Raw genomic sequence first — 16,730 nt, forward strand, 5'->3', positions numbered from 1 at the left:
GCGCAGGCCTGTCAGCCTGGTGGCACTTGCACGGCAGCCTGGCCCCTCCCGTGAGCAGGCGAGGCGCAGTCTCCCCACCTCTTCTCCAGCCTCCGCTGAGGCTGGAAGCAGCAACCACTGAAACTTCTTCCAACCCTAAACAACTGTTTTCTTCTTTCGGCTCTTAGAACCAGTGGCCTTTCTGGTTACGGTAAGTTCAGAGTAAGAAAAACCGCCTTTTTTTGTTTTAAAGCCACTGACCTGTCTGGTCTCCACTTCATTCTTCTCCATGAAGCTATACTCACTCTGAGGAAACAGGTCCTGCTTTCAAATATTTAATCCTCTGGGAAAATCTAACCTTATAAGCTACTTATACAGGACAGCAGTTAGGGTGGAATGCTCTGGAAAAGAAGTTGTATGTTAAATGCTGTCACAGCACACCCAGTTTATAGGAATTGAGTTGAACTTGGTAATGTGATGAACTCCTTGGCAATACCAACAGGGCACCTAAACCTGGATCTTTTTTCATGCAGAACTGTACACACTTTCCTAATTTAATTTGCTAAGTGCCCTGCATCTCTTCAATGAATGAGCTCTGCAGAACAGCCTCGAGCATTGGCTCTGGGACCCTGTAGCCCATTGGCAAGAGGACAGCCCACTGCCAGGCATATAGGAAACTGGACTTGTGATTTTAATCAGTTGTGTAGTAAAAAGTCACAGAGTCAAATACACTGTGTAAGCAGCGGTTCCCTTTTGTCTCCTCTTCTTGCCAGTGTTCTGAGAAGTCTCCTATGACGCGTCCTTTCTGTGACTCTACGTAAGCAGTGACGTGGCTTTAACAAGGGACCTTATGATTCTGCCAACTCCCTTCACCAAGCCAACAAAAGGGCAAATGGTTTGCAAAGACTTTGGGCAATTTTCTGAAAACTGAAGCAATAGGTGAAAAGCCAGTTCCTCCCATTTGCAGCAGTTCACAGGCTGGGTTGTTGTCCAGCTCAACCCTCCTTCCAGCTGGACGCTGTAAGGCACACTGTCACTTGTCGCATAAGAGGTGTCACTTCTGATACCTGAGGGTCCTGTCGGTGGCAGCTTGTGACAGCCGGTTATGCCCCAGTACCCAGTCCCCCAACCTCAGGGGCTTGGAACCACGCAGGGCTGCGTCTTGCTCACGCGAGTCATTTGTCCTGCTCGTCACCGCTCTGAGAACTCAGGCCAACAAAGCCGCGTGCGTCCAGAACCTTCCTGGCCACAGGTCAAAGAGACGGGGTCAGAAAGAGCCAGTGCTGTTCTCTGAGCTTTCCTCTCCCCGTGACTCCTGCACCCCTGGTGGAAGGAAGGAGGGCCTGGTGTGGCCTGGCTGAGGCACGAGCCCAGCGGGAACCCAGGGAGAGCGACGGCCTCTCGGACCAGGGTGCGTGGAGGGTGGTCAGAGGAGGGCGGCAGCGCGCAGGGGGCGCGGGTGCATGTGCGATGAGCTCGAGCTAACGTGACTGGAGTTTCCAGGATCAAAGATAGCGGGTGAGGGTCTTCACTGGTGGCGCAGTGGTTGAGGGTCCGCCTGCCGATGCAGGGGACGCGGGTTCGTGCCCCGGTCCGGGAAGATCCCACGTGCCGCGGAGCGGCTGGGCCCGTGAGCCATGGCCACTGAGCCTGCGCGTCCGGAGCCTGTGCTCCGCAATGGGAGATGCCACAACAGTGAGAGGCCCGCGTACCACACACACACACACACACACAAGATGGGGTGTGAGGAGCAGGTTGGAGGGGGACCAGACGGGACGCGGGGGCACCCCTCCCTGACGGGTCTCTGCGAGTGACGGCACTGCTGCTCCTAACCACCACCCCCCTCCACCTCTCCAGGCTCCCTGAGCCACGTGCGTGGCTGCAGAGACTGTGGAGTATGCAGGTCCCGCCCCTTCTCCCACCACCCTCCCTGCCCGAGGCTTTCCTGCCCTCCTTGGTGCGGCCGTCGCTCTCTCCTCCTTCCTGCGTGTGTCCGGCATCTCCGTGCTGGGTGTTCAGTCCTGTCCGTCTTCCCTGAAGGTCCCCCGCAGCGGCCAGGGGACCATCCCAGGTCCAGGAGCACCACCCCGCGTGCCGCTGGTCCAGCCCCGCACACCCCCGCCAGGCTGTCTGGCAGCCTGACCCCAGCGGCCAGCCAGGAGGAGCAATGGGGCCGAGCCTGAGTGGGCACGTGTTGTCTGGCAGAAGAGGGGCCTCTGCATCGTTTCCAAATAAGGGGAGCAGTAGCCTTCGTAGGAGGGGGCACTCCTGCCAGCTCAGAGAGTCCAGGGCAGTCAGGCGGGTCGGGACTCTGCCGCGGGGCGCAGTGCACGTCTCCTCTGGACCTCCATCCTTATCTGTGCAATCCGCTGACAGGATGCACCAGGCCAGTCCCCCTCGGTCTGGTGGAGGGCGTGGCACCTGTCCCTGAGGTGAAAGCAGAAAAGCCCACACTGATCCCGGCTTCCGGCAGGGGAATCGAGGCCTGGTGTGGGAGCTGAGGGGCGGTTGGCACGAGCAGGGCCACGATCCACCGGGAAGGGGAGAGGCTGGCCAGGGAGGAGCATCGTCCCTCTGCTGCCTGGGGAGATTCACAGATGGTATGTTCGGCTGGAAATCATTGGTTCCTCCTTTGCTCTGTGCTTTGCATGTTAGACAGCCTCTGACACACAGCCGTTAGGTGCTTCATACACATTAACTGATTTTAGCAAGAGCCGCTAACTTTACTTTAACCTGGATGTTAAGCACCTCAGAAGATTCTCTTTCAGCTACTCTCCACACGTGGTTAGCTTAAAACCTCTGAACGCCTTTTCTTTCTAATGTTGTCGGGCCTTCATTCGTGAATGCAGATGACTAGCCCTGTTGGAGACGTGCGAGAGGGCGACCAGGCCAAGTCAGACGCGATCTGATTCAGGGGCTCAGCTACATGCTCCTGCCAAGCCACCCGCAGCTGTGGAAGCGGACACCCTGGGAAATGTGACGTGGAATTCCTGCTTCCGAGCTCTGAATGAAACAAAGCCTGGCGCTGCGAAAGTGGGGTCTCCTCCAGGAGGGTGCATGGCACCTGACACTTTCCCTGGGACACTGAGGGCGAAGCGGGGCCTGCCCCATCTGGTTAGAAAGCCCAGCCCGGCCCCCAGACGTGGTCTGCCCTTTCTGAGCTCAGGGACGTGCCCTGGCGCTCCCCCCCTCCCCACGCCCAGCAACGGCCTGACACGTCAGACAGGCTCTGTGACGTGGTCAAGGGTAGTTTCCCTGGTCAGTGGGGAAGTGAGGCGAGTGCTATCATTCCATGTGAGAGGTGAACACTTGTGATCGAGGGGTAATTAGAGGCACAGATGTCAGCAGAACAAGCTGGTCACTGAGGCCACCCACCTTGCGGATGCCCGCAGCCCCCTGGCCTCGGACCTTTCACCCGGCCTTCCTGCCAGGCCCCCCGGGACCAGCACCTCCACACCTCCACGTGCCCCTCCCTCGCTCAGCTGGCCCTAACTGAGGAGCAAAGCCACCTGCCCTCGGCCACCTCCTTCACATGGAGCCGAGGTGCTTCCTCTATCAGCGGGGTTCCTGCCCCGCTTGCACTTGCCCACAGGCCACAGGAGTGTAAGGAGGGGTGGCTGGAGGTGCCCACGCAGAGTCAGGTCCTGGTGACCCGACTGGCCGATCTGCCTCCAATCTTCAGAGTTCTGAAAGGTCCATGTGGCCAAGGTACTCATGGCCCCTGGGGAGTGACGGGGACAATCTGGACAGTGACAGACGTTTGGCTTTGTTGAAAGGCGTACGTCGTGGTGGGTTGATTTGCATGAGGCTCGGACCGCACCAGTAAGAGCCCTGACGTGAGCGGCTGGGATGGCTCTGCCGGGACATGGCTGAGGTCTCTGGCAGGCGGCGAGCTGTCCTCCCTGCTGAACTTGTGGGACCGTCCTCCCCTTCTGCCCCTCTGGCCCTTTATGTGTGGCCTCGCAGCGCGCTGGAAACTGTCTGACCCCTGCAGCTCCTCCCGGGCCCCCAGCACCCCGGAGGCTCTCAGTGGTTACTGAACGAGCCTGTGTCCTTCGTCTCATTTACACTGAAATTTCTGGTTTGAAACTCTCTTCAGAAATTCCCTTTCTCTTTTAAACGTTGTGCTTTTTCTTTCAACTCTTTGCAGAATCATCATTCAAAGCCAGTAGGCAGTGCATTTTGAATAAACCCATGAACTTGAGTGTTCCTTTCTGCTTACTGAATTCAGTTCTCTGTTTTTATTTGATATCGTCTGTCAAATGTAGAAAAGAACCAACTTGGGAGATAAGGCCTCAGTGGAGCGGCACTGTGAATACCCTGATTCCGTTTCTTTGGTAGATGCACTTTGCTTTTATCTTGAACTAAGCGTCGCTAGCATCCCTGATGGTCACAGGTTGTAAATGGATTCTTACAGGTACTCGGGGGTGCTCATCCTGGGTGACCTACATAGAACTTTTGGGAGCCTTAAAATTTTGCATTTTGGTAATTTGTGACTTATATAAACTTTTTATTTTATAAATTAACATGCCATCTTTTTGGGGGGTGAATTTTTGCTATTTCTTGACGTCTTTTTGTAGCATCTATAACAGAAGTCCTAATCCATTCTTCTCTGCCTCCATCTTTATAAATTAAAAATCAATATTCCTTTTTAAAAGTTCATCGAAACTTCCCAATTCCTTCGAAATTTCTTCCTTTTGAAAATCAAGTTCAGGTTCCATCAGCAAAGTTCCTGTTTATTTTGATTCTCAAGTTAAAGCACCCAGGTGGCGAGCATATATTTAGTGGGTGCTGTTTTTCTGCGTTAGCGTTACTGAATAACGCTCAGGGAAAAAGCTTATTCCTGAAACACTGAAAATCACGCGCAGGCCTCAGTAATGTGGGCGCTTCAGTGCTCTGTGAGGAGACCCCAGCCCGCTGGCGTCTGTCCATCAGTGCGTCCCCAGCTTTCCGTTCTGTCGTCCAGGTGTCTCAACCTGCAGCAGCAGAACCTCAGGGCCCCAGCTGTGCCTCAGGCTGCGACCCCCACTTTGCGGCCAGGTCTCAGTATGAGCAGGTGCCCTGCCCGTGATCTGGCCCCCGTGCCCGCCCTGTGGGTCCCAGATGGGGTCAGGGGCTGGCCTCCCCACGTGGTAATGAACACTCCTGTGACGTCCCGAGACCCCTCTCCAGCCTGGCGCAGACGCTCCCTCAGTAAGATTCTGCTGCAGGCCCCCCGTTCCAGGAAGGTGGGGCTTTGGAAAGCAGAGTCCCGAAAGTGGAAGCAAGGACCCTGATTTCCCTCGCACCCGTTTCGGGCTGGAATTACACCCTGAATCTCAGCAAAGGTTTTCCTCTGAGATTCTGGGAGGCCTGGCACCAGGCACCTAGGAAGCCAGGAGGATGGCCTGCCTGGAGTCCCCCCAGCTGTGCCCTCCCCTGCCCCCTCCCGCTGTGCATATGTCCCGCCCTCCCCCCCAGAAGAAAATCTGATCAGACAGACAGAAAGGGGGCGGCCACGAGGGAACTCAGAGCGTCGTGAAGATGGTGTTTGACCTGAACCTTGAAGGCTTCAATGTCACGGAAGAGGCGAAGGACGTTAGAGGCTGGGAAGCCATGGGGGAAGGTGCTCCGGAGGGAGGAGGACTCAGGGTAAAAGGCCAGGGAGGGGGCTTGGTGCTCCCCAGGAGGACCACGGGAGCCTCACGAACGGCCGAGGGACCTGCACTGCATGGACGGGCCACTGGCCCTTCAGCGTCACTGTGAGTGCAGGGGTTCAGACGCAGCCGCTGGGCCCCGGAGCCTGCCTTTCCATCAGAGGGTGGGAGTTTGGCTCCAGGGTCCCAGCACCACTCACTCTGAACACAGCTGGGAGAAAGGGGGGCCATGGGGGGCACACTGACAGTTTTAGAGCAGAAAGTGACACAGCCCAGCTCGAGCTTCCGGAAGACTGCTTTGCGGCGGGGTGAGGTGGGCCAGGAGGTGCGGCGCTGGTGGGCCTGGGGGCCCAGGAGGTCCCAGCGAGGGCGGCATGGGTGCCAGGTGGGCCAGGGTGCGCCGAGGACCAGCACAGAGGGTGACCACGTGTAGGACGGAGGGTGGCAAGTCTGACCCGGGAGCCGGACGCGGGCCGTCAGAGGGACGTTTGGGCGGGTGGGCCTGTAGAGAGGAGTGGAATCCGCTGCGGAGGGTGGCCCGCGGGGCACAGGCTGGCGGTGGGCAGAGAGGGCCCTGGCGGTAAGGGAGGTCCTGCGGTTGCTGGCCGGTGAGCTGCTCTGCCCGCCCAGGACGCTCAGGCTGGGGGCAGGGGGAGGTCAGGAGGCACTCGGCTTCCCCTGACCTTGGTGCCACTTCCCTCCCAGGACGCTTCACTGGCACGGCTTTGGGGTGTCCCTGGTGGGAGCCGCCCAAGATGACTTCCTTGAAGACTCCCCGGCCCTGGAAGGAGACGCCGCACCGGCCGCTCAGCGCAGACGCGGCAAGGGGAGGAGGGAAAAGGATCGGAGAGAAGAGGGGCAAACACGGCGGGGGGCGCCCTGTGGGCACAGCAACTCTGTGGAGGGTTCCCCCAAGCACACTCAGCCAGGAAGCTGCTCAGCCCGCCTGGAAGTGGGCAGCAGGGCCGTGTGCACTCAGGGGCTGGTTCCCACAGCCATGACCGTTCCCACGACGGCGGGGAGGTCAGAAGTCTCCACCAGGCTTCCCTTTGGGTCAGGGTTCGGGGCAAGCGCAGAGGCCCAACCTGGTGTCTGGTCTGCGGCTGCCATGCGGGGCTCCCTTCTCTGCCTCCTTGTAGCCCACGGAGAGCTGGCGGGGAAGGGGGCAGGTGTTGTGATTACACTTAGGGATGAACCCCTGGGATCAGACGACCTGGGCACAGAGGCCCCTCGGCCACCCGCCTCCTCTGAGCTGAGCCCAAAGTGACCAACACTGAAAACTGCGGCTCAGGAGCAGCCCTGGATCGGACAGTCCTTCAGGTCCCACGCAGGGCGGCCTCCGCTGCCTTTCACCGTCCACGCCTGTCACCTCCGCTCTCCAAAGCGTGGCCCGTGAGGGCAGGGCTGTGTCCGCACACATTAGATGCTCCGTGAACGAATACATGAGTGAGTGATCATTGCAAAGGGATAGCAAGTTCACACCCATTTAAACGAGACCACGTGAGACAAGTGTGGCTGGACATCCTTGTTCGAAATGCTCACCTCAGCATTTGTTACTGTAACACTTGGAGTTAAGTTAAATATCTAATTATTGGGAACAATTAAATACACGTTAGTACATCCACACAGTTGGGAAATTACAGTTCTGAAAATTTTTGTTAATTTTTGGAAAATGCTTATGACATGAAGTTAAAGGAGAAGAGTGGGGTGAACATCACACGCACAGTGTGGCCTTAACAGAGAACACGCCAGAGTTAGGGACCCCATGGCGGGAGCTCTCGCGTTGCTCGTATGAACTGTCCTTTCCTCCATGTTCTTTCTGAAGTTTACAGTTTTTTAGGGATAAAATATGGTATAACCAAAACCATAAAAACATGTTCTAAGGACAGAAAATCCACACACACTAAGACTGATTGCCCACGTTGGTTTATGTCAAACGCTATGATACCACCTCTTGACCTGCACGTTTCTGCAGCCCTCAGTCTGTGCCAGGCTTGCATTCTCTTCTTTCTTGCTGTACAATTCCTTCCTCAAACGTCTTTGGTTCAAGTTACTCCTATTTTCACGCTGGGGTCTTTTTCTAGATTGCTTGAAGTCTGGCTTGGTTTGAAGCTCTTGGCAGGGAAACGCAGAACTCCACTGTCAAAGTTCAAAGATGGTCTCTGGGCAAGAGAGGTGCTTTGGGAAAATACAAAGATATATTAGAGTATGCTTCCTGCCCTCAATAAATTTTCAGCTGAATACCTCTGGTTCTCTGGTCCTTACCTTGGAGGAACTACTTTTATTAACAAACCACCAATGACACACTTCTGGCAAAAATCCAATGGCCTCACCCCTTTTCTGAGCTCTCAGCTTCTCTGCGGAGGCCCACCAGCCCCTTCTCAGCGACGTGCTCGGGTCTGGTCTTCAGGGGCCTCCTGCTCTGTAATCATCTCTCTCATATTCTGTTGGTGTCGAACCGAATTCATCTCCTGCTTTTCAGCATCTCCAGGCCTCCCAGCGCTCTGGAACCAACCCTGATTATCTGACCAAATACTTCAGAGATGTTTATCTTCCGGACACCAGCTACCCTCATCACCTTGGGCCCAGTGGCCTATTCTGCTCTCTTCAACCAGAAAAGCAAACCCCACTGCTGCCTCTCACCTCTACCAGCTCCTCGTGATTCAGTGCTGTGTCTTCAGCAGAAAAAGGTAGGTCTCTCTCCATCCCAGAATATTCTCCTCGCAGCCTGAATTCAAGCATTCAACCACAGCTTCGACTTCCTCTTCCTGGGCTGGTCCCATCTGTCCCACTCACCTTTAATGGGCTGTCCCTTTGCTTAGCAGAAGTTCTACATCAGAGTATGTGTAATACCTATGGGCATGGCTTTTAAAATTAATTAATTACGTATTTAAATTTTAACCTGCTTTATTGAGGCATGTTTGACATGCAAAAAGCTGTACATACTTAATGTATGTAACTTGAGCTTGGGGATAAGTAGAATCTGTGAAACCATCACCACCGTCAAGGCCAGAAACATGCCCATCACCTCCCACAGGCTCCTCCCACATCCCCTTTTATTACTACTGTTGCTACTACTATCGTTGCTGTTATTCTGGGGTAAGAACACTTAACATAAGGTCAGTGCTCTCGGCAGCAGGCGCCAGGCTGTACACAGACTTCCAGAACGTGTCTGTCCTGCACACGTGCAACTGTGCCGTTCGACCATCACTTACCTCTCCCCTCCTCCTCCAGCCCCTGGCAGCCACTCTTCTCCCCTCTTCTGTGTGACTATTTGAGATTCCACGTTACAGGTGAGGCCACAAAGGATCTGCCCTGCGTCTGCCTACCTCACTGAGTACAATGTCCTCCAGCGAGTTCTGTCCGTGTTGTCGCAAATGGCAGGATGTCCTTGTTTTAAGACCAAACAATATCCCATGTCTGTATACACGACATTTCTTTATCCATTCGTTATAAGCATTTTTAAACTTGTAAGACATTTTATTCACACAGCAAACATTTCTGAGTGCCTTTTACAGCACGCAAGGCACTCCCTAGGCTGTGAGAGGAGCCATGGATAGACTGACAACTGTCCTCAAACTATTGCAATTTAGAGGCAAAGATCAGACTGGTAGCTAACACTGAAGTTGAGGGAAGTGTGTGGTTAGTGCTTGGAGGCATATTTTAATCTTTGATTTGTGTATTTCTCTTGTAATATCTTATTTCCCCCCCCCCCCAGTTCTAAAGGTAAGTATCACATTTTCTAATTCTTTTATTTTTCGCAGGACTTAGACTAGCGCTCTGTACGAAGTAAGCTCTCTGGCAGCCAACATGAAGTCAAGATTCAGGTAATTTTTCAAATGAAGCTAATTTTTTTAAAATAAGAAATTTGAGTTTGCACTATCCTACCTGTCCATCTACGTTGGCCACATTCAGGTGCCTTTCTCTCATACTTCATTTCATCCCTGCAGAGACCTCAGGGCCACATTTCACTGGACTCTCAAGCCTTCCAGGCGACGCCCAGCTCCGGCTAGGGCTTACGGGCAGCTCTCCATCTCAACCCTCATCTCTTTTTTTTTCCCATCTCTTTGTTTTTTTAGGAGAGCAGACAGAGCACTGGATTTTTTTTTACGGTTTCTCAATCTTTTCTTGTCTTTCACACCCTTGACCCTTGATGGTTCCAGTCAGTGAGCTTTGCAGAAAGCCTCGGAGTGAGGGCGTGTCTGATGTTCTCCCAGTATTGGTTGGTGGGGTTGATGCATTTTGGCAGGAATCCCATGGAGACAGTACTTGGACCTCCTCGGAGCGTCACACCAGGGCTGCATCTTCTTCCTGGAGATGTTACTTTCCGCGCCTGGTTACGATGCCTGCAGACGTTCTCCATGGGAAAGACTGTAAAGTGATTCTTTTTCTCTTTCTAGTTGATCATCAATCCTTGTTTGTTGTCAGAGCTTAGCCCAGTGATTTTTGTATCCGTCAGTGGATCCTTCCTGCAGCGACTTTTACTGTCATGTTTGCTTGTCGGTGATTTGGTACCCTCCTCCTTTCTTCCACGTTTGTTAACTTGAGTTCTGTAGGGAAGAGCTGCGCGTCTGCTGTTTGTGTACCTACTTATTTGCTTATTTACATCACCGTGGACTCACGGATACTTACTTTGTTCTGTGGATTAGGATCCAACTCTTGTAACTGACGTCTTAGGCGCCACTGTCCACTTGGCTGCTCACAGGCCGGTTGTGACCATAGGGGCTCCTTCGGGGCTGTCTGCGCCTCGGGCACCTCCCTCTGTTTTTCAAACCCGTCCCAGTTTTCTAGCCCCACACGTCTCAGGCTCACAACCGGACCCCACGGCAAGGTCGCCTTGTTCGGAACAGACTGCAGGGCGGCCTCGCTGGAACCTCGCCCCGGTTTCTGAGTCTCCGGTTCACAGTCACAGTTGCAGCCAAACACCACCTTCCGGGGGAGCCTCGGCCCGGAGCCAGGCCTTCTCGTCCGCGCAGCCCGGGCCGCGGGCGGTCCGGGCAGCGAGCAGAGGTGCCACCCCACCGACCCCGGACTCGCATCGCTCAGGAGCGGCCGCTGGCAAGCGGGCCGCAGGCGTCGGGCTTGGAAACAGCTCCAGCTTCCGCCAGCCTGGGGCGCCGGAAACTAGGAACCAAGCGTCTGTCCTCATTTTTCTAAAAGTAGCTCCTAAGGAAACAGAATCCAGGAGAGTGTAAGTCACCTCCACAGAACTGAGTGCCGTTCCAGCAGCCAGGAAAGAGGGACACGTGTGTCACAGGACCTCAGGGAGCTCGGCCTCTAACGCGCACACGCACGCGGATCCGAAAAGCTCCTTTGCCCACACGTGCCGGACGCAGGAGCCCACAGGAGAGCGGGGGCACCGGGGGTCCAGAGCCCCGGGGGCTGTGGGGGCGGCCCCAGGAGCAAGGGGGAGGCGCTGCCGCTGAGCATGGCTGTTGAATTCATCTACAATGAAGCACTTTAACATGTACCTTTATTATTGTGAGACACTCTGACATCGAACTTTTAGAAAATAAGGTCTGAGTGAAGGTCTGAGTGACACGAGTGAGACCAAACCCCTCTCTTGGTTTGCCCGTGATGCCCCGGGGCCCGGTGGACTCCCGGGTTCGCAGCGTCGGGAGCTGGGTCAACTCACAGGGACGCACAAGCTGTTCAGTGTCAGCCTGGCTCCCGACTCACTGTGGGAGGTGACAGCACAAAAGGCAGAGCCTAAAGACGGACACCCCCGAGTTCGCATCCCAGGCCCCGCTGTTACTCCCCGCACTTCCCGAGGCATCGTTTGCCCACTCAGACTCCATGGGGCGCATGCGTGGAATTCTGGCGAGCCTCCTGAGGGCCCCCAGGCCAGAGCGAGCTCCAGTCCCGAGAAGACAGGCACGGAGGCTTAGCTCCACCTGACCGTGTATCACCTGCCACCACGTCAGTCTTTGATTCATGAAGGTGACTTTGGTCCTAGTTCCTTCTCTCCTTCAACTAGCCTGTGTCGTGTACCTGCCACGTGCCCCGCGCTACTCTGGGAGCTGAGGTACCGCAGGTCCAAGTGAGTGCCTCCTTAGTCAGCAGAGCACAAATCATCTCCAAAAGGATATATCAGAACTTCTGTTTCTATTTGTTTTAATATAAAGTTTAAAAAATGAGCCGAGGGCTTCCCTGGTGGTGCAGTGGTTGAGAGTCTGCCTGCCGATGCAGGGGACGCGGGTTCGTGCCCCAGTCCGGGAGGATCCCACATGCCGCAGAGTGGCTGGGCCCGTGAGCCATGGCCACTGAGCCTGCGCGTCCGGAGCCTGTGCTCTGCAACGGGAGAGGCCACAGCAGTGAGAGGCCCGAGTACAGCAAAAAAAAAAAAAAAAAAAAAAAAAAAAAAAAAAAAAGAGCCGACCTCACGCTTAGCCTAGAGAGTGACAGTGGCCCCTCCACGGGGAGGGCCCTAGTGGTGACCGCCACCGGGCACTGCGGGGCCCCTTAGGTGGATTTGCAGGTAGCATCTTCTGGTGTTGAGCAGACAGCCCCCAAAAGAACTATTAGCAAGAAACTGTGAATGAAAGATGGCGGTAATAAAGAGCAAGCAAACAGCAACCCAGAGCCTCCTTCACTCTGAGAACAAGCTCTTTGTTAGCTGTTTCCAGGTTAAAGACATGCAGTACGGATCTAACAGGAACTCAGTCCCCAACATTTGCGATTCTCAGAATGGCTATATGAAATGTTGGTGCTATAGACTGAATGTGTCCCCACGAAATTCACGTGTGAAACCCTAACCCCAAGGTGATGGTGTGAGGAGGTGGGAGGTGATCAGGTCCTGAGGATGGAGCCTCATGAATGGGATCAGTGTCCCTTCAGAAGGGACCCCAGAGGGCTCCCTCGCCCCTTCTGCCACGGGAGGACACAGCAGGAACACAGCCGTCCGTGAACCAGGAAGGGGGCCTCACCAGGCACCAGATCTGCCGACACCTTGATCCTGGTGTCACAGCCTCTGGAACTGTGAGAAATACACGCTTGTTGAAGCTGCCTGTGGTAGTTTGTACCTCAGTCCAGTTAAACTAATAGGTGGATTTCCGCCTTCTGTCATTAACATCAAACCTCACACCAGACATACGCTTTACCCTAAAGTATCAGCTAATGATCTATCCCAGTGATCATGTAAAAGTCTTGAGTACACTGGCTTAGAATCACCCAAACGCCACACTCACTGAATGAATGACTCGTTCAATAACCTATGCCAGACGGCATGTAAGAAGCTTGTGCTAAGACACTACCCTGGCTTAACGGAGCTCTCTCTCCACACACACACATGCACACGTGTGCACACACACTGCACAGTACAGTGTGATAAGTGATATGTGAAATGGCTTCTGTAGGACGAGGTTCTGTGGGTGCAGCAAGGGACGTGCCTGGGGGAAGCAGGGAGGGCTCAGGGGGGAGGGGCCGAGTCCTGGGGGAAAGGGAGCTCGGCGTCTTCCCCCTGAGACAGGCCCCCACGAGAGGGAGCAGGCCAGCCTGAGTGGTCAGCTGTGCAGAAGCAAGGATGCCTTAGGGTGCGTGGCACCCCAAGGGACAGCAAAGCATCCTGGGAGGGAAGCGCCCAGGAGGCTCTTGGGAGAGGCGTGTTCATGCCACCAGTCTCTGCCACGTCATGCCCTCCACAGCCCGTTGCCTCACAGCCTCTCCCAGGGAGCTGAAGGCCTGTACCGAAGGTCAGGCGGACCTTCCGGAAGACCTTGTGATTTCAAGTGAATCTCTCTGTCCTGGGGGGGCAGGGGAGGTCACCCGCTCTGTACGGATGTTCCTGGCTTTGCAGTTTCTGCCCCGGTCCTGCCTCAGGCTCTCTCCAGAGGCACCACGACAGCAATTTGGGCCCATTATCTCCCCAGCTATTTCTAGCCTTTATATGTACATCTGTGAATAGTATATGCTATTTTTTGCTTGTTTTTATAAAGGTTCTAGAAATTATATTTGTAGCGTTTTACAGAAAAGTAAACATGACAAACTATTAAGTACCAATACTTATAGTGGAAACCTGGCTGTTCGTTATATTGTACTTTGTATATTTTGGATTTCTTTTTTAGAAAAGCCAGCAAAGCTTGGGAACCCAGGTGGCTGACAGCCCTGCTCCATTCACGGTTCCTAATCCAGAACTTTCTCTTCAACTCCTCTGGGGGGCTTACCCGACAGCTCCCCAAGGGCAAGGGCAGGGCAAGAACTCGCCTGAAGCTGCCTGTGAGGTCCTGCCTGCAGGTCACCTGTGTGGTCAGGACCCAAGTTCTCCACACTCCTGTGGGCCTCGTCCCTGGCCTGGGGCAGGGCAAGAGCTCATGGGGGCATTTCTGCCTCGGACCCAGCGCACAGCGGGGTCAAGGCCATGCTCATCTGGGTCCTGGAGACACCACTTCCAACTACGTGACCAGCAGTCTGCCAACGGAAGGGTCAGATCTACCTGACGCCGAGTGACATGACGTGGGGCAGTAAAGCCCTCGGCAAACGGGGCTGGAGGAGGGAGCTGGTACCACCCCCTGCTCTCCGTGAGGCAGCCAGCGGGAAACGGGTCTCTCCTGGCAGGACCAATGAAAGGTACCTCTGCTTCCTAAGGGCAGTAGCGTGAGGGCTAAAAATCTCCTTAGAGAGCCGCGTGCTCTTTGTCGGAGGAGATGGTGTGTGAATCCGGAAACCGGGGGCTCAGCACATGGAAGTGTCATCAGCTAAAACAGCAGCGATCGAAATCCTCTCATTTACAGAAGCAAAGGCCTCAAAGAAGACCTGAGACGGAGAAGGAGGTCACAGAAGGGAGGCTTGAAAAGCGGAGGCAGGTACTGGGGAGGAGGCCGCGGTCAGGACAGAGCAGCTTGGTCCCGGGAACGCAGGTTTGGGGCTCAAGATCCAAAGGGGAACAGTTTCCTGCTGAACTGAGAATTTCCTGCACTCAGAGATTTGTGGTTTGTGCTGGCAGTGAGCATTTCCCAGGGGTCAGAGTATCACCATAATGGAAGAACAGACACATTCTTACAGGGGAGATGGTAAAAAGGACAAACACCTGCTTCTCTCTGAGGTTCTGGGAGCTTCATCCGTTAATCAATCATGGAGCCAAGATGAACACAAAGGAAATTCTCAGAACACTTCCCCTCCGCCAGCGAACATCAAAATGCTTATGTCTACGATAGTTTGTTTTTCAGTGAGAGTGGGAAGACCTTCACCTTGATCTCCTTCTTTTAATTACCTGTCTATACTCTAGTATCACTTATATAAAACTCTACCCGCTTTCTCTGTCATCTATCTATCTAATCTGCCTAGAGAGACTGCAGGAGAGCTATGTGGATGTGTTCACATTGCTTATCTCTAGGTGAAGAGGTGGAGATAATTTTTACTTTTAAAAAATATTTCATATACATGTATACTACTTCAGTAATTAGCATATGTCATTTTTATCTTCAGAAAAAAAGCTACGTTTAAGAGAGACACAGACAGACCAAGGTTGATCATATTCCAGAGTTTTAGATTCAGGCATTTGTTCAACCAAGTTGAGTCTTCTGTAAAGGGTGTTGAAACAACTGAGCTGGAGCGCAAGTGTGGAGTTATAGCTTTTTTTTTTACAGACTTTCTTTATTTAGAGCAGTTTTAGGTTCACAACAAAATTGAAAGGTACAGAGATCTCCCATGTACCCCACCCCTCCCCCCCCACAGAGACACACACACACACACACACACACAGACACACACAGAGACACACACAGAGACACACACACACAGACACACATACACACACAGACACACACACAGACACACACAGACACACACACAGAGACACAGATACACACAGAGACACACACAGAGACACAGACACACACACAGACACATACACACAGAGACACACACACACAGAGCCTCCCCTGCTATCAGCATCCCCACCAGATGATGCAGGTGTTACAATCGCTGAACCTATATGGACACCCAGTCACCCATTACGACATCAGCACCATCCATGGTTCGTATCAGGGTCACTCGCAGTGCTGTGCGCTCTGCAGGGTTGGACAAGTGTACAATGATATGTACCCACATCATAACATCATACACAGTATTTGCACTGTCTACTCATCTCCTCCCACTGCCACAACCACTGGTATTTTTATGTTGGGGCTACAGCTTTTTTTTTTTTTAAAATATTTATTTATTTATTTGGCTGCCTCGGGTCTTAGTTGCGGCACGCAGGGTATTTCATTGCAGCGTGCGGGCTTCTCTCTGGTTGTGTTGGGCAGGCTCCAGAGCCTGTGGGCTTAGTTGCCCCATGCATGTGGGATCTTAGTTCCCTGACCTGGGATTGAACCCACATCCCCTGCATTGGAAGGTGGACTCGTAATCACTGGATCGCCAAGGAAGTCCCTGGGTTACAGCTTTTTAAAGGCCAGATCTCCTTTTGTACTGCTTCTTTCTTTGGAATTTGGGTTTACAGAAAACTCCGTTCTAATTTCTAAACTCTACTGCTTATCAGCTGTGTGGCCCTGATCAAATTGCTCAACCTCTCTGAGCCTAAGCATCCTCAACTGTAACACAGACACAAAACAACTATCTGGCAGCGATGAACAAATGTGTACAAAGTGCTTACGGTCATTCTGAGGAATGTGCGTGTGCATATGTGCCGTGCACACATGTTGTGTGTATGTGTATATGTGTTGTGTGCTGTGTGTGCACATAGGACTGTACAGGCGTATACTGCATATGCAGGTGCCCATCTGTATACATGTATGTTATATGTGTGCACACGTGTGCATGTACATTTGCATTTTGCCCTCATTTTACTGCCGCTGTGTATTTCTTGCAGGCGGTGCTGATGAGACACAGAGGCGGTGCAGGAGGTCAGATGCAGGGGATCCTGCAGGAGACCCGGCTCTACTGGCCCCTGCCAACCAGCACTCCTGCCCAGCACCCCCTCCCCCAGGGCTGAGGCAGAGCTGCCCACTGGGACCCCAGAGTGGTCGGAGTGAGAAGTTACCCAGGGCAGTTGAAATGCACTGTTTATTTGTTAAATTCCCAAAGGTAACCCTGCCCAGGATGGTTCACCGACTCACAGCACTTGGGTCTCCTCTTACATTATTAAGCTCCAGAGAACTGTGTTTCTTATTCATCATC

The sequence above is a fragment of the Lagenorhynchus albirostris genome, chromosome 10 (genome assembly GCF_949774975.1).
Source record: "Lagenorhynchus albirostris chromosome 10, mLagAlb1.1, whole genome shotgun sequence".
In the NCBI taxonomy this organism is placed as follows: domain Eukaryota; kingdom Metazoa; phylum Chordata; class Mammalia; order Artiodactyla; family Delphinidae; genus Lagenorhynchus; species Lagenorhynchus albirostris.